The 24936-nt window shown below is 45.4% G+C and overlaps 1 long non-coding RNA gene across 1 annotated transcript in view; it reads right to left on the bottom strand.

The window, feature by feature from the left end:
• The window catches only part of LOC129042856 (uncharacterized), a 187678-nt gene extending 163386 nt beyond the window's left edge, over positions 1 to 24292 (bottom strand). The window contains exon 1 of the long non-coding RNA XR_008504224.2: positions 22321 to 24292. This is a non-coding gene — a long non-coding RNA (uncharacterized LOC129042856). The remainder of the gene's footprint in view (positions 1 to 22320) is intronic.
• Positions 24293 to 24936: the final 644 nt, after the last annotated feature.

Genomic DNA, 24936 nt, shown 5'->3' with positions numbered 1-24936 from the left:
TACTTTTAGTAGAGATGGGGTTTAACCATGTTGGTCAGGCTGGTCAAAACTCCTGACCTCAGGTGATCCACCCGCCTCAGCCTCCCACAGTGCTGGGATTACAGCCATGAGCCAACACGCCTGGCCAGACAGGCCATTTCCATGTTGCCCAGGCTGGTCTTGAACTCCTGGGTTCGAGCAAACTGCCAGCCTCAGTCTCCCGATGTCCTGGGATTACAGGCGTGAGCCACTGCTCCTAGCCAGTATATGTAATTTAAATGTTTTACAATTAATTATTTAAATTAAATGATGTAAACAAAATTATTTGAATGATTTAAACACCCTAGAAATAAATCCAGGTGTTAAGAAGGAAGAATCACGTTCCAAGGGAAAAGGAGCTAATATTAATCTAAAACATTTGGTGCACTATACATAGTTATTTAGTATATTTACTAAATGTAGTGTGTATAAATAGTCACCAGATAGGTAGGTAAAGACAGAAAGGGAGATTGAATTAACATTACTTTTAGAAGTCAACTGGAGCTACTCAGGAAAGGCCCAGCACTAACATAAAGGGATGAATCGGCCAGGGTGGCCAGTAGGGGATAGCGAAGACTGTGGCAAAACGAAGTGTATGCCTGGCCAACATCATGTTTAGGCTTCTTCTCAAACCAGCCAGCACCTAAACCACACGCCTCTGTGGGCTGACAATACATATTTGGGCCAGATGAGGCCGGCAGACCGTCAGCCCCTAAAGAGATGTCTGGTGAGGAAGCTATTTTAAGCTGAGATTGGACAGCTGAGAAGTGTTAGGGACTCATTAACACTTCCCAACCTAAACAACAATTTAATTCAAGCTGGACAGAGCTGAGACATGGGCAGGCCTGGAGCAGAGTGAATGAGAGATGGAGAAAAGGCTGTTCATAACAATTAAGGTAGAACCCACAGAAGCATTTATAAGCTTTGGAAAAAAGGGTTTTAAAACTATTGCCCTGGTAGGTACTTTTTACATCATATAAGTAAACCCTAAAATGGCCAACATATCTAGGTTTAAAGACCAATATTAAAAAAGGTTATTTTCTCCATTTTCCCTGCAAGAGATAATCCTAAACATCCATTGTGTCAAACCAGTCAGTCCCTACCTTGAATATGGTTGCAACTGTAGGTGACACAGATATGACGTTTGGAAGAATTAAGTTATTTTGCATTAAAAAGCCCTTATTTCTGAATATCTATGGGACATTTTGGAAAGAGCTATACACATGATTTTTAATTGGAGATTAGATGTTTAATCATACTCTCAAAATGATCCATGTAGACCAAAACGTGAAGATGTGCTGGTCTATAGCAGTGTTTTCCAGCTCTGGATCTCCCTGCAACAGCATTCTCATGACCCGTACGTGCTAGTCTATAGTGGTGTTTTCCAGCTCTGTATCTCCCTGCAACAGCAGCCTCAAGACCCATGAGTTAATCAGAAACAGAACGAGCGGATCCACCCGCCCAGCGAATCAGGCTCTGTGAGGCGAGGCCACGGGGCTGTGGACAGGCTCTCCAGGTGAGTGACCCAACGCGGCTAAAATGTATGACCTGCGGTCCTGGCTGCACATCCTCAGAGACTTCTCAGTGAAGTAATTCGGTACAGATTTTAGGAAAAGATATTTATGTTGTCTTTACTAACCAGAACCAGTTCAAATACAGTCTTTTAGAAGCAGAGGAAACAGAATCCATCCTATTTTTCCAGAGGTAACTTTTTTGTGTGTGTGACTCACATCTGTTTTCTGTTTCCCATTCGGAAAATGTCTCCAGGGAAGTGGCCTGCACCCTATGAGCATGTCCACTAACCAAATGAACGAGAGGTATTCAATCACTTAGGTTAGTTAAAGTCTGTGTGATTCCCCAAGGTTTAGCTCATGGGTGAAAGGGCACACGCTTTCAATGAGATCTAAAGTTTTTGGCAAGTTGATCATAAGCCCGAGAGACCCCGTGGTTCAAATGCAAGCACATGTGTAGGGCACACACATACAAGTAGCTGTGGAAGCTTTGTGGACGCACTTTCTCCATCCACGTTTTCGGGAATTTCACTGCTTCACATAGTGAAGGGGAAACCAGATGTGCAGAAAAGGTTGTCCCCGGGCGGAGAAGGCAAACGAGCTGGTGTGTTTGCTCCCCGCTGAAGCCACTTACACATAACTCTGTAGTCCGTAGAGTCAACAAGATGACTCTAAGGGGAAGGAGGGAGGAGGAAAGGAAAAAGTCAAGGCAGAGTAGATTAGCTTGGGCACACACAGCCGAGCATCCATCCATATTCTATATCATATTATCCCACCTGCTACACAGGTACCTCATAGCAGATAGCACTGACTGCCTGACTACACACGCCAGGGGCATGTTGCTGGATAGCTATGTGTTTCTTCTCCATGTCTGTTTACATTTAATCTTCAAATCACTTATACACAGATTTATATACACAAATGCACATATACACATATACATAAACACACCTGTGCAGGTATACACACAAGGACGTATACATGATAAAGTCTAGTTGAACTACATTAATCATGGGTATATGCATGTACATACATGCACACATAAGTACATGCTAGAATCCACTTATGCTGATTACGTTAATCACGGGTGTATTAGTCTGTTTCCACACTGCTATAAAAAATACCCGAGACTGGGTAATTTATAAAGGAAAATGGTTTATTTGACTCATAGTTCCACATGGGTGGGGAGGCCTCAGGAAACTTACAATCATGGTAGAAGGTGAAAGGCAAGCAAGGCACCTTATTCACAGGGCGGCAGGAGAGAGAAATGCAAGCAGGGGAAATGCTAGACGCTTATAAAATCATCAGATCTCATGAGACTCACTCATTATCACAAAAACAGCATGGTGGAAACCACCTCCACGATCCAATCACCTCCCTCCCTCGGCATGTGGGGATTGCAATTCAAGATGAGATTTGAGTGGGACACAGAGCTAAACCATATCAATGGGTATATGTGGGTACATACACACACACACACACACACACACATGCGCACAGACATGCTAGAGTCCAGCTACACTGATTACATTAATCACGGGTGTATGCATGTATATATATATATATATATATATATACACACTATGACATGCTAGAGTCCAGTTACACTGATTACACTGACCATGGATGTATGCGTGTACATATATACATACACAAGGACATGCTAGAGTCTAATTACACTCATTATATTAACCATGGTGTATGCCTGTACATATATACACACACAAGGATATGCTAGAGTCTAGTTACACTGATTATATTAACCATGGCTTATTCCTGTACATAGATACACACACAAGGACATGCTAGGGTCCAGTGACACTGATTACATTAATCAAGCTTCAACACACCCTCTAAAGTCAGTATTACCCACACCAAATGTTAAATGTCATATTTCAACAATATAACAAAATTCTCAGACAAAATGTATCCAAGCCTCAAAACCATGCTCTTTCCACACAAAGTACTACCTCCTCTGTGGATACCCTTGATATACTTTATATTCTTTTTTTTTTTTTTCCATTTCAGGGTTAATTATACTTGTTAAGCACATTTTTACTTTTTGTTAAACATAAAAATGTTTGTAAATAGATAAAAATTTAAATTTCAGAAAGCTACTGCTGCCTGGACGAGGCTATCTGAAGCACACATGGATCGTTGGCAGGTTCCAAAGGGCAGTATTTGGGGCAAATGGAATAAACTCTCTAAACTAGTTCAGCCTGAGCTGGTGGTGTGGAGTAAGAATTCGGGAAACGTGAGGGACGTCCCCTACATGGAGTGGGATAGACAGACGTAGGGAGCAGAGGGAGGACATCACGGCAGATCCAGAGGCTGATGTTGTCTTGTAATGAAATAAAACTGGAGAAGGACTAGGGGCTTCAAATCAACAAAGAGGAGCCTGAGATGAAGACTCATGGTATGAAATTTGGGAGAAAAACAGCAAAAGGCCAGTTGAGGACGCATTTCACAGCCACCTGCCCAGTGGCATGGAAGAACAGATGTCTGAGGTCATGGCATTCTCCCTCTGCACCACCCCAAAGGCCTGCTGCCACAACTGATGTATTCTCTCTCCACCCCCGCAGACATCACCAGTACTTTCCTGACAAAAAACAACGTATTTTTACTCTGCAGATGACAAATGTCTCCAATGCCATTTTCTCACTGTTTTCACACTTACAGAGACCCACAAGCACACCAAATGAGGACGGCCAGAAAGATTTTCCTCTGCAGATTAGAAATTAAGTCTTGGGTTTCTTTTGTAATAGGTAGGCACAGCCACATTACCATTGTATTTGGCTTTTGCAGGAGGTTAAAGTTATTGACAATGAACTGTTTAAACATGTGCTTTATGGAGCACCTTTAACGAGAAAGGATGGAGATGGAGCCTCCGCGAAAGCCACCCTTACAGATTAGGAGAATTAGAAAACCTACGTCACCCCATGGCATTAACTGCAAATGAGGCACAGTGCGATGGCAGGGAGAAAGTTTTCCATTAAGGAAGAAGAATCATGAATTTTTCGGCAAATCTGAATTTTTAGAGAGGTAAGCCTCCTCACTGGAAAGACCCAGGATGGATGATGTTTCTAAGAAGGGTCTCACTGGGGCCTTCTCACTTCACGCCAGCCTCCCCATTCAAGCCAGGGCCTGCCTGAGCAATGCAGGACCTCAGAAGCAGAGAAGCCCCTCCATACCACAAACCCCATGCCCTCATTAGAGAAATGGACAAACCCCATGCCCTCGTTAGAGAAACGGACAAACCCCATGCCCTCGTTACAGACATGGGCAGCATCCCTCGCGCATGCTAGCCAAAGCTCCAAAATAATTTAAACATGGAGACCAAGACCAACAGACAATAAGGAGATGCCATCATCCAATGGGCTCCTTAAAGGATCCTCCTCCACTTCCCATGGAAATACTAAGACACCTGTCCTCCCACTGTCATCCGAGAATCATAGGTGCAGTGCTATGTTTGTTTTAGGGGTGAAGAAACTGAAGCCAGGAAAGGTCCTGCCACCTTACTGAGTGGTTGCTTATGGAGAGAATCTCAGATCTTCCGATGGGTCCAGGGGCTGCTGTGTCCTGAATGCTTCAGCCCTTGATACCTAGTGTATGGGAAAGGTCGGACCAAATAGAGAGCCCGCTGCCCCCATCCATAACAGAATATATAAAACATCGCCAAGTTTAGGAAAGCTGCCTGGAAGATGAGCCTCACACATCAAATGACAGCCGGCAGCTCTGCCACATCCCAGACCCAATACAATTCCCGGCTTGTGTCAGCAGCTTGCAGAAGTGTGTGGATGGGACTCCAAATGGTTCATACGAAGGGGAGAAAAGCATCTGAGGTTTCCAAAAAATATTTCCTTACCTTCAAACATGTTTGTTTTTGTTTTTGTTTGAGACAGTGTCTCGCTCTGTCGCCCAGGCTGGAGTGCAGTGACGCAATCTCGGCTCACTACAAGCTCTGCCTCCCGGGTTCACCCCATTCTCCTGCCTCAGCTTCCCAAGTAGCTGGGACTACAGGCACCCGCCACCATGCCCAGCTAATTTCTTGTATTTTTAGTAGAGACAGGGTTTCACAGTGTTAGCCAGGACGGTCTGGATCTCCTGACCTTGTGATCTGCCCACCTCAGCCTCCCAAAGTGCTGGGATTACAGGCGTGAGCCACCATGCCCAGCCCAAACACGGTTTTTAAGAAAATTGGTTTAATGCAATTATCAGTGTGATGTCTGGGAATCTGAGATTGCCATGGACACACACAGCCACATGCTCATATGCACACTCATACACACAGATATGTGAAAACACACACCATACTCACACACACTCACATAGGTTGCTGGAATGGGCATTCGCTTTATTTGCATTGAGGAACTGTCTTACACTAAAAAAGGCTGAAAAAAGAAATTACAACAAAACATATATATTCCTAGATTTTACTATAGCTTTGTACATAGTAGAGTTGTTACCACTGGAAATGTCCCAGCTACATAGTATTTGCACTTTACATTGGACACACAGATCTTTCTCTGCAAAAGAATGATGACTTAATTAACAAGGGTGATAAATTTACCAAAGTTTGTATTTGTGTCACCTCAAAATCTAGGTCTTGATGGATCCCTTTAAAGTTGTCTGCTCAATTAATAAGCAAAACTAGGCACAGAAGATTCAGAATGCCATTGTGAAGCCATGTGCCCTGCAAAAGTTCAAGCTCATTTGCAGCTTAGAACAGAGAAAGAAAATTGAAGCCCTGTCTCTGCAAATTGGCAACACCCCTTCTAGAATTTAGGATATGTCCTTTAATACAAAGAAACTGGCAGTTGCGACATCCCCCATCAACATGAAATTCAGTAAAACACAGGCTGTCTCCGGGCAGCAAAGCGACACCACCGAGGCATCCCAACCCCATTAACCATTTGTGGAAACTGCTAGGCTGTTACCATCCACATGGCGAAGCGACCCTGCCGAGAGCATCCCTGACTCAAAGGCTGGGGGAGGCCTGGCCCAGAACACCTGCTGCTGATGCTTTAACCCCTGTCTGGTTCAGTTGGTTGTTCAGGGATAAAGACCCACAGGTTTTTTAATCATTGTATTCTGCATCTGACGGCGTTGATTCATAATGAAAAACAGCCAGCATGCATTGAGTGCCTCCACCAAGCTCTCTGCTGCGTGCTGGAGGCGCTTTACCTGGTAAATCCTCAGCATACCTCATGAGCGAGGTCACATTACTCCCCCAGTCCTACAGCAAGCCCTCTGCTGCCTTCTGGAGGTGCTTTGCCTGGTAAATTTTTGCAATAACTTATGAATGAGGTCACATTACTTCTCCACTCATAGAGGAAGCACTTAGCTGCATTCCAGAGATGCTGGTAAATCCTCCCAATACCCCATGAGTTACATCGCATTACTCCCCCAGACCTACAGCAGCAAGCCCCCCGCTGCCTTCTGGAGGCGCTTTGCCTGGTAAATCCTCCCAATACCCCACGAGGTCACATTATTCCCCCAGACCTACAGCAAGCCTTCCGCTGCCTTCTGGAGGCGCTTTATCTGGTAAATCCTTGTCATACCTTGTGAATGGGGTCACATTTCTCCCCCAGTCCTACAGCAAGTGCTCTGTTGCATTTTGGAGGCTCTTTGCCTGGTAAATCCTCGCAAGAGCTCGTGAGTGAGGTCACGTGACTCCCCTAGTCCTACAGCAGGCTAAATTGAGGCTTAAAGTCTCTTCCCCCAAGCAATGAAATTAGGATTTAAATCAAAATTGAAGTTCCCAGAAGACACCTTCAAGAATCACGCAGTCAGAGAAGGGTCCAAGAACCATGAAATAAACCCAGACACCTCTGAGATGATTGGCCAGGGATAGGTCACGGTCTCAAGGCATCAACTTTTGAAGAAGTTTTGCCAAGAGGAGAAAGAGTGGGGGAAAAGTTTATCTTTTTTTAAAAAAAAAAAAGTCACTTGAAAAAAAATTTTTAAGACGAGGATACCTGAGAACAATAAGAGCAGAGGGAGCTATTCATGATGAGAACATCTGAGGCCAATTCTTCACTCAGGTCTACACCTGCAGGTGCCATCTAGTTTAATGCTATTTAGAAAGGGTCTCTTCTTTTAGTCAAGATATAATGCAACTCAATGGATGCAGAAGGTTGTACCAAGCAAGATCACTCTTCGTTTGAAGAAGTGGTGGCTGAGGTTGGAGTTCATCTTTCCCCTGCAATTAGAATTCTTCAAACGTGTTATATAAAAAAGCAAAATTCTTTTTTTTTTTTTTTGAGGCAGAGTCTTACTCTGTCACTCAGGCTGGAGTGCAGTGGTGCAAGCTCAGCTCACAGCAACCTCCGCCTCCCAGGTTCCAGCGATTTCCTGCCTCAGCCTCCCAAGTAGCTGGGATTACAGGCACCCACTACCACACCCTGCTAATTTTTTGTATTTTTAGTAGAGACGGGGTTTCACTATGTTGGCCAGGCTGGTCTCAAACTCCTAACTTCAAGTGATCCACCAGTCTTGGCCTCCCAAAGTGCTAGGATTACAGGCGTGAGCCACCACGCCTGGCCCGCAAAATTCTTTCAAAAGTTGTTTTGGAACAAACAACCCCAAAATTGAAGCAGAAACGTGTTGTTTTTCTTACTAATTTAGACAAGATAAAGGAGCAGTGCATGGAAGCAGGAGCTCTGAGGCTGAAGAATAAAGGACAAGGTGTGGTGTGAACTAATTTGGGGGAGTCCTGTATAGTTCTGGAGTTTATTGATGAATCCTCCTATCCTGATTAAGAAAACACAACCGATAGACACTCTGATCCTGATGGCTACCACCAACTGGGGTAAAGCTACATCATCAGCATCGACTGCCATCAGAACAAAACCCTGACGTGGACTCGATGCCGAAGGCTACACATGCACACGAGCTCAGAGGCCACCACCACTCTGCCTCAGAATCCACTGTGAGGCAAAACCAAAGGTGAGTTTCACTGGAATTTCTTCATTTTAGTTCACGTTTCAAGAAGTGGCCACCCTATATTTTCTGAAAAATGTGAGACACTTTTCTTTGTAAAATTGCATGTAAGTATGTTTCTGTGATGGTTATGATGACAATTTGAGGCAAGTAATGATATGCAAAATTAAGTGTATTTTATATTTAAGAATACTATATTGCATCTGAATCTTAAAGTGGTTAGCACTATGGAAATATTAAGAAGAGAGCTTGGCTGAGGGCTCAATATTAAATATCAGGATTATCTGCAGGAGACAGGCAAAGGGACAGAAGCTATTCCAAATGTCCTCTTACCCAGAAGACTTCAAATGTCCTCCTACACGAAAGACTCCAAATGTCCTCTTACCCAGAAGATTCCAAATGTCGTCTTACCTGGAAGACTCCAAGTGAGACAGTTTTATTCTTTCTCAATTATCTCTGACCACTGCAAACTCTTCAATGAGCTGATCAATACAAATGCCTTCAGAAGCTTCAGGGTGCAGTATACCACAACTTCACCATACATTAAAAAGGAAGCCATTGGGATAAGAATTAATCTACTTGAACTTTTTTTTATTAAGCCTAATTCTCAGAAATTTATATTCACCATGAGATTTGTAAAATACTTATAAGCAGCATTCAGAATGTGTAAAATTACACCTTATGTGTGGCTCTGATCAAGGGCGAGTGTGCAGGAGAGTGGCCATAGCAAAGTCTTAGAAAATCACAATCTCCGTGTTTGCTCCTTATTCCCACCCCTACGTACACGTCTTCTTTGAATCCTCTTTTCCTAAGGAAAGATGTTAAATTCCATAATTAAGTCATTCCCATTAAGCTGTAGAATCATTAAGTAGAGTTCAAATTAATCTTTTGTCTCTATGTTGAGGCATAGAACAGGGAATGTTTTATTCTTTGGGGACAATAATAATTACATGTTAAACATTTTTAAATAGGATATATTGTATTGACTTACAATGCATGATCAGACTTTTAAAAATATTTCTCTCTGAGAGAAAAGAACTTTAAGCCTCCCAAGAGTTAATCAATTCATACAGGTAAACTGCAGCATGCTAATTCTCCATGGCGATCCCTCTGTCTTCCTCTCTCCCCCTCTCTCTTTCTCACTCTCTCTCCCTCCCTCCACACCTCACCCCTAGACTCTTGCTACCCAAGGCAGAGCATGCAGCAGCAGCAGCATCACCTAGGAGCAGGTGAGTTGGAAATACAGATTCTCAAGCCCCACCCAAACTTGCTGAATCCGAGCACGCATTTGACAAGGCCCGCAGAGGATTTTCATGGGCATTACTATTTAAGAAGCAGTGTTGTAGACTACATATTTTTCACCCTTTGGCTAGGTCCTGAGCTACCCACAATCTGAAAAATCAAAGGGGAGACGGCAGTGGACGTGCAGAGCCTCAGAGAGCCAGGTGAGGGCGCTGTCCCCATGTCTGAGGCTTCCTGGAGCTGAAGCCAGTGGTTTCTACCCCCGAGGTTCCACTGTTTATGGCCCAGGAACGCTGAGACCTTCGCACTCCCCTCGCTTCACAGCCAAGTGTAACTGTAAGAAGCAGTGAGTCCGGAAATGAACAGCCAGGCCTTGGAAGCATCTCACATGTGTGGGAACGTCTGCCTTTGCTACAGGCGTGATTTTTCATATTACTTATTACAAGGGAGGGGACACGTGACATCGTTTAATCCTTTACTAAACCCAAAGTTAGGATTCTTGCCTGTAGATTTCCACAGAATATAGCACCAAAAACGTTCCCTATAGATTTCCACAGAATATAGCACCAAAAACGTTCCCTATATCTAGATGGAGGACAATGTCATCAACGGACCGTTGTGACCACCTCAGCCCCAGGCAAAGCCCAAGCCTGCCTGCTCCAGCCGCCCGTGGTTCTCCACAGCCACGACCTGCTTTCTAGGCTGGCTTCACCCCCCACCACTTCCACAGAGCAGCAGTGCCCCTCCAGGCTGCACCGTCACATCGCATGTGTGTTCCCTGCGCTGCGGAGGGACAGCTCACTGGGTCTTCCTGTTTGAAATTCTTGGGGACTCTGTACTTGAGGCTGGAGGTGCCAGCAGCTGAGGAGGGGAGGGCTTTCCGAAAGCCCATCTGCCTGGAGGCTGTCTGCGTTTCACTTCTGTGTCCGTGTGCATCCTCACAAGGACATTCATTTTTAAGTTTTAATGTTAACTTCGTGCTGCGAAACTTATTAAAGAGAAAATACTTAGATCCATTATGAACTTTTAAGAAAACAGTCCTTATTCATAAATTTGCAAAAGTGTTCTGTGTGGCTCTTTATATCACCTATCTATCATCTATCAGTCATCTATCTCTATCTGCCTATCATTCATTTATCATCAACCTATCATCTATCTTCTGTCTGTTATCTATCTATAGATTATATATATATATATATATATATATTTTTTTTTTTTTTTGAGTTGGAGTCTCACTCTGTTGCCCAGGCTGGAGTGCAATGGCGCGATCTCGGCTCACTGCAACCTCTGCCTCCCGGGTTCAAGTGATTCTCCTGACTCAGCCTCCTGAGTAGCTGGGATTACAGGCATGCCACCACGCCCAGCTAATTTTTGTATTTTTAGTAGAGACGGGGTTTCACCATGTTGGTCAGGCTGGTCTCAAACTCCTGATCTTGTGATCCACCTGCCTCGGCCTCCCAGAGTGTTGGGAATACAGGCATGAGCCACCACGCCCGGCCTATCATCTGTTCTTATCTATCCTCTATCCATCTATCTTCCTATCTAATCAATATAGCTATTATTTATTCAGCTATCATCTATTATGTTCACCTCTCTGTCTCTCTACCAATCTATTTCTACATCTAGATCTACACATAGAGAGAGGAATCAGAAAAGTGTAAGCTTTAGAAATAGTATTTCCCAGCTGGGCACCATGGCTCACACCTGTAATCCTAGCACTTTGGGAAGCTGAGGTGGGCAGATTACCTGAGGTCAGGAGTTCGAGACCAGCCTGGCCAACATAGTGAAACTCTGTCTGTACTAAAAATATAAAAGTCAGCAGGACATGGTGGAGTGTGCCTGTAATCCCAGCTACCCATGAGGCTGAGGCAGGAAAATCACTGGAACCTGGGAGGCAGAGGCTGCAGTAAGCCGAGATCATGCCCCTGCTCTCCAGCCTGGGTGATAGAGCAAGACTCCATCTCAAATAAATAAATAAATAAATAAATAAATAAATATAAAGAAATAGTATCTCCCATCTTTTGGTGTCTAAATGAAGGCTGCTTTTAGAAAGGGATTGCAGTGTTTGTTCTGCTTGGTCCGCTTAGGATTTTTTTAACCTGGATTTCAAGTGGGACAGGAATGTTATAATGGCTGAAAACCACAGGAGTTCAGTTTGTTTTACAGAGGAAAATAGAATGGGGAGGTTTCCCCAAAGTCTCCTTCTTTTTAAGATGATTGCTCGCCTATCATTTTATTCATATAATCTAAAAAGTTTTTAATCATGCCATTTCCTTCAGTGGGAAAATTAAGTTCCATAGATGTTTCTAGGATGTGGGCATAGAGTGATCTGAATGAGGAACTTTGTAAAGTCTGCATTTAATCTTCTGGTTATTTAACGGGACAGAGCCCCTGGCCCATGTGAGAGGAAAACACAGAGGGGGCAGGTGCTGCATGCTACATCCCTGGCATGGCACATGAGCCGTCCAAATGCCCCTGATAACAGGTGGGTCGGCCGTCAGCTAGCAGCCCCAGTGGAGCTTCTCAGACTTCCAGACATCAATGGGAACGGCTCAGCCACTGCCTTCAATTCACGTCTGTTTCTTTTGCTAAAATAAAAAATTCTGCTTTACTTGTCCTTTAATCCTCCCTCTGAAGTTCTGTGTCATCCATGCAGCCTTCTCTGTTACTCTGGTCAGAATTAATCATGTCTCCTCTGCAAATCCCCCCAATTTCTCATCCCTGTCAGGCACACGACTTTCTGTCTGGCACCATTGCTAGCTGTTTCTGTGCTCGTCTCCTCTTCAGCATGGCAAGCATCTCGAATGCCGTCTGTGTCTAATTTATCTTTGTCTTCACAAGAGGCGCAGATACGCTGCACATCCCAAGAAATGGTGCTGACTGGAGCCGAGTTGAATTGTGCCTAATTGAATCCAATGGATATGCCGGGCAGAGGCTGCAGGGTCTATAGGGTCTCTGGGCATTTTGAGAAGTCCTGTAGAAGAGCTTCTAGGACCAGAGAGAACCCCAGGGCTAACGCTCCCCCACCTGAGTTTTCTGAGGACTGGAAAGGTTATGTGAGCACAGAAGGAAACCCTAGTCCTCGCCTTCATGGAAAACCTCCCAAGCCTGGGCAGAGCCTTGTGGGCACAGTCAGAGCAGCCCTGTGAACTACTCGTGCATCTTGCAAATGAGGCTCCCTGGGAGAGGAGCCCTGCGCTGCAGGTTGCTGCCTTTGGCACCGTCTTGCGCTCCAGAGCCTGGGCTCCTCCCTGTAGCCGGGGACAGAGGCCATGTCCCCTGCAGGGTTCACTGCAGCCTCTGGGCGTCTACTCCTGTGGAGGTCTGCCTTCGCCCCATCTGGGCTGTCAGGATATGGCAGGCCACGTGGAGGCCTCTCCATCACAGCACACCTGGACTTCCACACAGGTGTGTCTCCCTGCTCTGGGCTCCTGGGTGCCGCCTTCCCACAGAAGCCTGAACCTCATTGAAGGGCCATTGCAGTCATCCTCCTGCTCATTTCCAAGACATCTCAGGACTCCACATACCCTTCTGCCTCTTCTTTGTGCTCAGACATTTCCACAGAATAGCCATGTTGCCTGACTTCCATTTTCCAGGCAAGCTATGCCCTATAATACAGCAGCCAGTATAGGGTATGTTTTTTATTTAAAAGGAAATAATTCTTCTCAGGGTTAACTGCTCAACAGAGTAATGGAAGACAGATTTCTCATCTCACACAGCACAACATGCAGTGATACAAGTGCACAGGCCTAGCTCCCGGCCCTCGCTAATCCCATGTTGGTGCTCTTTGAATTCCTTTGTGTTCTGGACTTGCCCTAAGGAGGTTTTTAAACAATTTCTTTCTGAAGGCCAGGTACAGTGGCTCTCGCCTGTAATTCCAGCACTTTGAGAGGCTGAGGAGGGAGGACTGCTTGAGCCCAGGAGTTTGAGATCAGCCTGGGCAACTAAGCAAGACCCTGTCCTTACAAAAAGTTTATGGGCATGGTGGTGCACACCTGTAGTCTCAGCTACTCGGGAGGCTGAGGCGGGAGGATTGCTTGAGCCTGAGAGGTCAAGGCTGCAGTTAGCTATGATAGCGTTAGCTATGATAGCACCACTGCACTCCAGAGCAAGACCCTGTCTCAAGAAGAAAAAAGAATTCTCTCTGGCTGAAATTTTCTTTCTCTCTATCCACCCCTTTTTAGACAAAATGTTTTCAATTTAAATATGCAATCTTCCAACTAGCCCTTCAATAACACATTATTAATAGCAAAGACACAGAGTACCTCGCTGGGAAATATGAATCATAAGATCAAAGTCACCAAATTCAGTACAGAGACTTGCTGGTCAGCAGGACAGGCCCACCAAATGGCAAATGCAAACACAGGATGGGAGAGAAGGCACTGGCCCTGGCAATGCTGTGTGAGCAGAGTGTGGATGTGTCTCGTGGACTTAAAGATACATATACAGGCAAGAGAAAACTTCGTGGAAGAAATAGGTTCATCTTGAAGGTTAAAGCAGCTTCAGCTTCTCTCTCAGTCACTTCCTGGGCAGGAGGCCGGAGGATTTCTCCTAGGATAACAGTGGACTGTGGGTAGAGGCCTCTTTTCCCCTCCTGTGGGAGAGGAGTCAAGCCTCATGTCAGCAGAAGGGAGATGTTTCTCCTGCAGGTTAGCTGCGTGCTCAAGCACCTAGCGTCCTGAGTTTCTTCAGGGGTTCCTGCTGCCGGCCTAACATTTCTAAATACAGCACTCTAGGTTTCTGGCATCAAGGCTATGTGATCAGGTGTGAGGCAGATACAAGGTGCAGCTCATCACTCTGGAACAGCTCCCCATTCTGGAACAACTCCTCATCCTGGAATGGCTTCTCATTCTGAAACGATTCCCCATTCTGGAACGGCTTCCCACTCTGGAACAGCTCCCCATTCTGGAACAGCTTCTCATTCTGGAACAGCTTCTCATTCTGGAACAGTTCCCCATTCTTGAACAGCTCCTCATTCTGGAACAGCTCCTGATTCTGTAACAGCTTCTCATTCTGGAATGGCTCCCATTCTGGAAGGGCTCCCCATTCTGGAACAGCTCCCCATTCTGGAATGGTTCCTCATTCTGAAACAGCTCCTCATCCTGGAACAGCTCCTCATTCTGAAATGGCTACACACTCTGGAACATCTCCTCATTCCAGAATGGCTCCCCATTCTGGAACAGCTCATTCTGGAATGGCTCCTCATTCTGGAACAGCTCCTCATCTGGAACATCCAGTTGCTTTGCATTTTCTTCTGTCCTCCACTCCATACTCTCAGAGGCCACTGATCACAGTAAAAGCTGCACATTCTAGGTGGCTAAACCATAGAAAGATCACAAAGGTCTATTAGCACCCTGTAGCAAAATGGGCCACACTTCTCTCTGCAGTCAGAGTAGAATTCCTAAAACTCCACCAAATACTTCACCTTGAAAATGCATGCAGGGGACTGAAAGTGCAGTGGCTGAGCCTGCACACCTGCCTGGAGGAGCTGAGGAAGAAAATCAAATTGAGACTTAAAGGATGCTAAGATCTAGGGTAGCCAATTTCAGGACAGAATGCTAAGATCTATGGCAGCTGATTCCACGAGAGCATGCTAAGATCTAGGGTAGCCAATTCCATGACTGCAACTTTTGGACAAGAGGACATCTAATTTATTATGCCAAGAAAGGGCAATCAAGATGAGAGAGGTTTTGTAAGTCCAAAGCCAAAGAAAAAAAAAAACTCAAGGGCTTTATTTTTGGAGATTTCTCCATTGCATTAAATTAAGCTCTCCATAGCCTGACAGAAAACTTAGAATCAAATCCTCATAACAAAGGTGTCAATGCAGCTGATTTGGAGACAGGTGTGGCTCTACAAGGAACAGGGCAGCAAGGAGAAAACCCAAGGACATCTTGACTGACAGAGGGTCCAGGCACACTCACCCGCACGCTCTCTGGGCCCCACACTTCTCTGACTCTGGCCCACACAGCAATGAAAGGTAGGTAGTGCCAGGTCGTGGGAAAAGTGCTTGCTAACATCAGGCCCGTATTCTTGGGACAGTTCTAGGACTCAGGACAGAGCACCAGTAGTGCCTTCTCAGCTCTTCTGTTCCTCAGTCTCCTCATCTGAAAAATGGGTGTAACAAGCCTCTCTGCTCTTCCCCGTAGGGTGTTTTGATTTGGGTTTTGGACCAAATAAGGCAATTCCAAAGAAAGGGCTTTGAAATATCTGAAACTTTAAACCAATGTAATGTTTAAGCTGAGAAATTTTTGAATTGTATTCTTGAAGTCTCAGGTGCAAAAGAGAAGCAAGAAGAATCCTAAAATCATTGAATTTTTCTTTTATTTGCAGGTTCTTGTATCGTGTGGTATAAAGCCCGAAATTCAGGTTGTGTTCACTGGGGCTTCTGGGCTGACAATTTGGACTAAATGAGAATCTATAGGAACTCTTATCAAAAGATTCAATTTTCTTTTACTAAAATAAAGATCTATAATACTTGTTGCTTTTTTTAAAAAAAAAGAGCACTAACACCTCTGAGCTTTGCCTCCCTGTGCGAGAGTAATGTATTAATAACTGAGGAAAGATGGCAAGAAGGTAAAAAGAGTACAGTTAGAATTCCTGGTCCTAGCCCTGAAGGAGTTCACTGATTCTAATCTTTCCTGAAGTTACAACACTGTCCTAGACAGGCACACAAACACACAGAGCAAAGAAATGAATTTCCTTGTTGAAAACATGCCGACACTTTCTGTGTTTACACTCATGTTCACTCCAACGTCCAGCTCCAGGCTGGAGACCACACGAAGGAGGCAGAAGCAGGAGGCAGAAGGCAGGTGAGCTTGTCTTGAGCACAGCCGTACTTAATCCAAACATAACCACTGTGTTCCAATTTTACTTACAACATTTCACAGATTCTAAGATGCCTTTTTTTTTTTCACTTTTATTTTCATGTCTCTGAGGTTGAAACGCATTTTATCATGGATGGCCTTGCACAGTCACTGTTGACCCAGCAAGATCCCAGGTGTCTCTCCCAGTCACTCCAGGAAGATGGTGGTACTATTTGTCAGACTTCAGCCATGAGGCAGTGGGAATTCACAAACAGAGCAGATCCCCTCCAAGAATCCTATGGGCAAAGAAGCTCCCTGGAGCCCAGAGACACCCTCAGGGAAGAAGGACAGACACGTGAGATTGGGAAAGCGTCATGTGAAATAAAATCCCATATGCTCCGACGGCTTGGACCTGGACGACTGGAAGCAAGCTGGACAGAAAAAGCCAGGACTTTCCTGTCATCCCAGGATGCAACAGGACAGCCACAGCCCGGACGCTTCAGGCCCCACAACACGCAAGGGCCCTGGGAGAAAGAAGGAATGCTGTCTGAGGATCTTTTCTTGACATCTTCTGGTAAAATCAAGAATTCCAGAGAACATCAGCACTAAGCGTACAGAGCCACTGTCGGGGTTGGAACTGACTACCGGAGTGCAGGCTTGTACAAACACTGCATTTTCAGTACTCTTGATGGCAGGAAATAATGACAGGTGGAAAATTATGAATATTCGTGAGTCCGAGATTTAAAAATGTGTAAGAAAAGGCAGATTCTGTGAAGTTTTAGGAATTCCTTTATCAATGTATTATAAAATATATATATACACACACACACATACACTCATATGTAACATATATATGCAGATACATGCCAATAGAGTTAGATTAGAATCTACATTTGTGTATGTCTTAAAGAGTTTTTTAAAATGTACAAATTAAACATGGTCATAACTGTATTAGCAGCATTTTTTCAGTCGTGCGTACAGCTGTGGTGTATCTCACCATCAATGGCTTTTAGATTTAATGGAATAAAATATTGGATTTAATAGAGTGAAGTCTGATGTCCGTGTCCTTCTAAAATTCCTATGTAGAAATTCCTACCCGAAAAGTGATGAGGAGGTGTTAAGGGGTGGCGCCTTTGGGAAGTGATTAGGCCATGGGGGCGGATCCCTCTCAAATGGGTTTAGTGCCCCCATAAATGAGGCCTAAGGGGGCTCGTTCACCCCTTCCGCCATGTGAGGATGCAGCAAAGAGGCTCCATCTATGAGTCAGGCAACCCTTAGCAGACACAAAGCCTACAGCACCCGGATCTCCAGCTTCCGGCCTCAGAATTGTGGGAAAGGCACGACTACTGTTTCACAGGCCCCAGTGGTGAAATTTTTGTTACAAAATTCTGGATGGACTAAGACCTATGGCTTCAGGGTTGACTCATTCTCACATCAAGAAAGTGGTACAGTTATGACAATCTTCATCAATCATAGCCTAAATTACCCCTGAAGAAATTTAGGGAGGTTTCAGATTATGTTTTCATCTCAATTAAAATGAGTTTTGTCTATCTTTAGGTTTCAGAAATTAAATTTGCATTGTGGACAAATTCAGGAAAGGTATATTTTAAATGTCTTAAAGTCAAAGTAGATTTTTTTGATCTACCTTTACAATACATCCCACAAATACAGTCATGCACCCCATAACAATTCTTGAGTCAACAACAAACCACATATTCTACAGTAGCCCCATATACTACGGTGACCCATACACACACACACTCATGCATGGTACATATATGCCGATGCATGCCAAAAGATGTAGATTAAAATCTACATGAAGACAGAAAAGCAGATGAGTTTGTCTTGAGCACAGTCATACTTAATCCAAACATAACAATATTCCAATTTTACTTAAGAAATTTCACAGATTCTAAGATGCCTAACAACACATTGCTCTGTCATTAAGTGAGGCATGACTGTACATACTAGCGGGCGAGGAAGACAGTAAATGTTCAATTAATGTTTGATGATTGACCAAATCAGGTGGGATGGTGGGGAGTGGGGGGTGGAGGATAGTGGGGGGTGGAGGATAGGGGAACGATTTGTCAGACATTTTGGTGAATCCAAGGTTTCACTCGTCAAAATAAAAATATTCATAGAGCCCAATGCAAACAAGAAAACACACAGACAACAAAAAACACAGAACGACAATGACAAAATGGCCAAGCAGGAGAGCAGCATGTGTTCTGACCTGGCTGCAGCTGTCCCTGAGGCCCAGGCCATCCCGGACTTCCCACCGAACCCCAGGTTATGGCCCCCATCCTTCCTCAGCCTCTCCTACCCTGACCACACAGTCGGTCGAGAGCCTTTCTTGATAGGAAAAAGAAATGAAAAGCTTAGCTCATTTTAACAGAATCAAAATGACCCAGACCTTCACATGTTTGTGTCACAAGAGCTAAATCACATATTATTTGATGATCTTCCTTTATGTCCAGCTTGGGCTAAGTGAAGCATTAATTAGAGATGAAAATTGTTATTTTTTTAAACATAAATTAACACTAAGTAGGTGAGTTATTTGGTGTCTGAAAAAATAAAACCTAAATAACTCCAACTTCAGACACACCAGATAATACTCTTAAACTTACTTAACTGACTTTTAAAGTCAGTTTCTTCCCATCGGTGCTTCCTAAAGCACCAGAGAAATCAGCATCTCTGTAGGATCCATGTGTTTGTGTCTCCAGGAGCTCGGATAAAGCCCTGGTTGTAGCTGAATGATTTGTTGTGATACCTTTTAAATGCTCTTTTGGGTATAGAAATGTTGACTTCGAATTTATGATAACACAGAAATCAGCTTATAGAAATATATGAGAACTGTCATATCCAGGAATTAAATGAATCCACTCATAAATAAAAACATATTGATATCCACCTGTTAAAGGAGAGGAACTTGATATCTTTCTCACCGACAGATAGCAAGACAGGCACACGGAAATTTTATGCTTGCATATACTATGCTTAGGGAAAACAGGAAACAAACTTCTTTTAAAACTGTTTTATTATTTGTAATTAAGAAGCTTGCAAAAATTATCTCTCCCATTTATTTAAATATCTGAATTATTCTTGAAGATCATATGTTACATATTTTCATTTCTTCTTCTGCTTGTTTTTGCATATGTGGCATAAATTGTGAGTAAAACTCTTGAATCGTGTTTCATATCAAACACGAATCCTCGTGTCAAGCTCTAAGCAAAGTCGTGAGAGGAGAAAGTATCTCCCAGCAGGATTATTCATTCCTTCTGTTGACATCATCTACCCATCCACGCCAACTCTGGCTGCCCAAGGCCACCAAGCTAATACCACTCAATGGTGTTCCGCATGTATCCTCCCTATGGACTTATCAACTCCTAACCACCCAACCAGAGTGGGCCTGTCTCCTGCTTCCCATCCTGCTCTCTGCTCATTAAAAGCTGGCTCTTCTGTGCTACTGGCTGGTTTTTACTAAGGCATGCATATGTTTCTTCTCCCATAATACAGATGTGTATATTCACATGGGCCTTTGGAATATGTCCATCTCATGTGCAGCCTAGAAGCTCCTCCACATGGCTCTGTCCACCCAAAATGTATTAGGAGTGACTGATAATTTCAATCAGTTCTCACTTCATCTAGTATCAGCCTTTTCTGAAATTTAATTTCCTCTCAAAAAGAAGCAATGACGCTTCTAAGATCAAGCAACCTTTCTCCTAGGCAAATGACAAACCTATGCAAGTGACAAATTTCTTCCACCACTGAAAATCGATCCATTGGAAATATTCATCATTCCAATCAATAAGGAGCTTGCGTAGGGAAATATGTGTGACCGGGCCAAGGCAGGCAGATCGCGAGGTCAAGAGATCAAGACCATCCTGGCCAATATGGTGAAACCTCGTCTGTAACAAAAATACAAAAATTAGCTGGGGGTGATGGTGCTCGCCTGTAGTCCCAGCTACTCAGGAGGCTGAGGCATGAGAATTGTTGAACCCAGGAGGCGGAGGTTGTGGTGAGCCAAGATCATGCCACCACACTCCAGTCTGGGCAACAGAGCAAGACTCCATCTCAAAAAAAAAAAAAATTGTGTTAGTGTAATCATCCTTAACCAAAAGCAAACGACTATTCAGAGACAAATGTGGGTATTTGGGCTCCAGTGGATTTGGGGTTAAAATTTGGAAGTTTGAAAAAGCTAAAAGTTTCTCAGAGCCTCTTTTTAAAAGTAAGCTGCATAAGCTGCCATTCTTTATGAGGCCTCGTTTCATTCCCCTTAAACATGGCCTTGAAATTCCGTATGTGAGAGAATACAAGAATATTGAATCAAAGGTGCATGGCTGGCATATTTTATGAAGATTCCCTACAATCTAACTATAAAGCACCACCAGGAAAAAAAAAGATTACTTTTATTCCGGTTGACACAAAATTATGCATCAGAGCTTCCAGTCAAAACAGACATTGTTAGAAAATGTGATAATTTTACTCCAACATTTCCCCTTGCTTTCAGAATTTTTACAAAGATATGGCTCCAGCAGGCACAATGTGGGTACTCTTTTCAAATATGATCAACTGAGCAATTCGTAAATTAAAATAATAAAAGATGAAATCGCATTTAAACACCACCACCACCTGGGCTTAATAAAGTTTATATTATACCTACTTGAACGCTCAGGAGCACAAAATATTTACATAAACCCCAGGGATCACAGCACGCTTCTTAATCACCATGGTATCCAAATCACTTAATAGAGGAATAGCTCAGAATGGCTCTACGACACCGACTGATCCCTCACAAGGCAAATGTGTAGGAGACGACTGTGCGCTGGAAACCGCGCAGGTGACAAGAACGCGGCTGTAAGGAGGGCTACGGCCCCTGTTATGGCCTAGCTTACAGGCGGGCTGGAAAGGTGGACATTTGACTGGTAATTAACCAGAATTCCATAGAGGAGCTTGTGGTGGGAAGCCTCTCCTGTTTCAGAGATTAGGAAAGGCCTCTCGGAGCGGCATTGAAGCTGAGGTATGCAGTAGCAAGTCGCGTGGAAACGGAGGAGATGGTGGAGAAAGCCACGACCAGCGGAGCCCTTCAAATGCCCGAAACGCAGGGCCCTAAGCTTCCTGTGCTCAGCTATCAAGAGGGGCTACGGAACTTGAACCTCAGATGACGTCGGGGCTGGGGGAATGAAGTTGGAGAGAAAGGTGGGCCGTGAGTTTGAGAGGGTTTCGTAAGCTATATTAAGGGATCTGGACATCTTCCCAAGGGCCAATGAAAGATGAGAAATGAATTTTAACATAAAGGTATTATGGAATGCATAGTTTCCAGTGATCATTCTCACAGTTGTGTGAAGACACAGGACTCTCCAGCTGGTCAAATGGGGTGCAGAGTGATGACTGAGATGCTGCCGTCCCTGTCTGAGGGGAGTGACTTTGGGGTGGCAATGGAGATGGGAAGAAGAGACGTGCTTGGTAGCACGTGCAAGAATCAGAGCCTCAACTTAGAGCTGATTGTCCTTAAAAAGCAGCACCCCACATTAGGCACAGTCTAACCAGGGTGATGAGAAACCAGGCTCCCACCCACACGAGGGTGAGGACGGTAAAGGCTCCTGACTCAGTATCACGTGAGAAATGCTGACAGAAGAATAGTCCAGGTGGTACCTGGGGAAAACCTTGTTGATTTGGGAGCAAATATGTGTAAAAGCTATCTACAAATACAGGCAAAGCTGCCCTATAAAGAGTAATCTTGCTTGGCTTCAAAGAACAGAACTAGGGTCTCCAGGGAGAAGCGGCAGGGAAGCCAATCTTACCTCAGCCTGAGAGAGAATCGAGGCGGCCAATCAGGCTTCCTCCAGGTCCAGGACACGGTGACGCCAGCCTGAGAGAGAGCTTTCCAACAATCCAGGCGGCGAATCAGTCTTCCTCCAGGTCCAGGACAGGGTTACCTCAGCCTGAGAGGGCTTTCTAACAGTGGAGGCGGCGAATCACGCTTCCTCCAAGACAGGGTGACGCCAGCCTGAGAGAGCTTTCCAACAATCCAGGCGGCGAATCAGGCTCCCTCCAGGTCCAGGACAGGGTTACGTCCGCCTGAGAGAGCTTTCTAACAATGGAGGCGGCGAATGACGCTTCCTCCAGGTCCAGGACGGGGTGACGTCAGCCTGAGAGAGCTTTCCAACAATGGAGGCAGCGAATCACGCTTCCTCCAGGTCCAGGACAGGGTTACCTCAGCCTGAGAGAGCTTTCCAACAATGGAGGCGGCGAATCACGCTTCCTCCAGGTCCAGGACGGGGTGACGTCAGCCTGAGAGAGCTTTCCAACAATGGAGGCAGCGAATCACGCTTCCTCCAGGTCCAGGACAGGGTTACCTCAGCCTGAGAGAGCTTTCCAACAATGGAGGCGGCGAATCACGCTTCCTCCAGGTCCAGGACAGGGTTACGTCCGCCTGAGAGAGCTTTCCAACAATGGAGGCGGCGAATCACGCTTCCTCCAGGTCCAGGACAGGGTTACCTCAGCCTGAGAAAGCTTTCCAACAATGGAGGTGGCGAATCACGCTTCCTCCAGGTCCAGGACGGGGTGACGTCAGCCTGAGAGAGCTTTCTAACAATCCAGGCGGCAAACCACGCTTCCTCCAGGTCCAGGACAGGGTTACCTCAGCCTGAGAGAGCTTTCCAACAATGGAGGCGGCGAATCACGCTTCCTCCAGGTCCAGGACAGGGTTACCTCAGCCTGAGAAAGCTTTCCAACAATGGAGGTGGCGAATCACGCTTCCTCCAGGTCCAGGACGGGGTGACGTCAGCCTGAGAGAGCTTTCCAACAATCCAGGCGGTGAATCAGGCTTCCTCCAGGTCCAGGACGGGGTTACCTCAGCCTGAGAGAGCTTTCTAACAATGGAGGCGGCGAATCACGCTTCCTCCAGGTCCAGAACAGGGTTACCTCAGCCTGAGAGAGCTTTCCAACAATGGAGGCAGCGAATCACGCTTCCTCCAGGTCCAGGACAGGGTTACCTCAGCCTGAGAGAGCTTTCCAACAATGGAGGCAGCGAATCACGCTTCCTCCAGGTCCAGGACAGGGTTACGTCCGCCTGAGAGAGCTTTCCAACAATGGAGGCGGCGAATCACGCTTCCTCCAGGTCCAGGACAGGGTTACCTCAGCCTGAGAGAGCTTTCTAACAATCCAGGCGGCAAACCACGCTTCCTCCAGGTCCAGGACAGGGTTACCTCAGCCTGAGAGAGCTTTCCAACAATGGAGGCGGCGAATCACGCTTCCTCCAGGTCCAGGACAGGGTTACCTCAGCCTGAGAGAGCTTTCCAACAATGGAGGCGGCGAATCACGCTTCCTCCAGGTCCAGGACAGGGTTACCTCAGCCTGAGCGAGCTTTCTAACAATGGAGGCGGCGAATCAGGCTTCCTCCAGGTCCAGGACAGGGTTACCTCAGCCTGAGAGAGCTTTCCAACAATGGAGGCGGCGAATCACGCTTCCTCCAGGTCCAGGACGGGGTTACCTCAGCCTGAGAGAGCTTTCCAACAATGGAGGCGGCGAATCACGCTTCCTCCAGGTCCAGGACGGGGTGACGTCAGCCTGAGAGAGCTTTCCAACAGTGGACGCGGCGAATCACGCTTCCTCCAGGTCCAGGACAGGGTTACCTCAGCCTGAGAGAGCTTTCCAACAACGGAGGCGGCGAATCACGCTTCCTCCAGGTCCAGAACAGGGTTACCTCAGCCTGAGAGAGCTTTCTAACAATGGAGGAGGCGAATCACGCTTCCTCCAGGTCCAGGACAGGGTTACGTCAGCCTGAGAGAGCTTTCCAACAACCGAGGCGGCGAATCACGCTTCCTCCAGGTCCAGGATGGGGTTAGGTCAGCCTGAGGGACCTTTCTAAAAATCGAGGCGGCAAATCACGCTTCCTCCAGGTCCAGGACAGGGTGACGTCAGCCTGAGAGAGCTTTCTAACAATGGAGGTGGCGAATCAGGCTTCCTCAAGGACAGGGGTTTGCTCCCCAGGTGCAGGGGCTCAGGTGAAGAATAAGCATAAAGTGGGGAAGCACAAACATCAGCGAGTATTTGACTTAAAAATTAAAAATTCAGTTCAGAGGGAAGGCAAAATTAGGCTCTGGGTAGCAGATGCTGGGTGGATTCTAACATAAATCTTTCTAACAGTTTGTGTGCTGGGAACACAAAGAGGAAAAGGCTGTTCAGAAAACACTGGGGTTCCTACGTTCATGGAATCCAATGTGAAGATTTCTTACTCCTTTGGATACTAAGTGAAATATGAGCCATGCTTGAGAATTACAAATAGAAAACACACAATGCAGGACACCCTATAAATATTGATTCTTAGGCCAACCAAAACCCCCTGAGGGTGACACTTCCAAAGCAGCCACTGGGCTCACATCAAGTTAGAGCAAAGAAGAGTCATCCCAGCCCAA

The sequence above is a fragment of the Pongo pygmaeus genome, chromosome 7, assembly GCF_028885625.2.
Source record: "Pongo pygmaeus isolate AG05252 chromosome 7, NHGRI_mPonPyg2-v2.0_pri, whole genome shotgun sequence".
Classification (NCBI taxonomy): Eukaryota; Metazoa; Chordata; class Mammalia; order Primates; family Hominidae; genus Pongo; species Pongo pygmaeus.
Note: the sequence above shows the minus strand (reverse complement) of the source record. Positions and strands in the feature narration are given on the sequence as shown.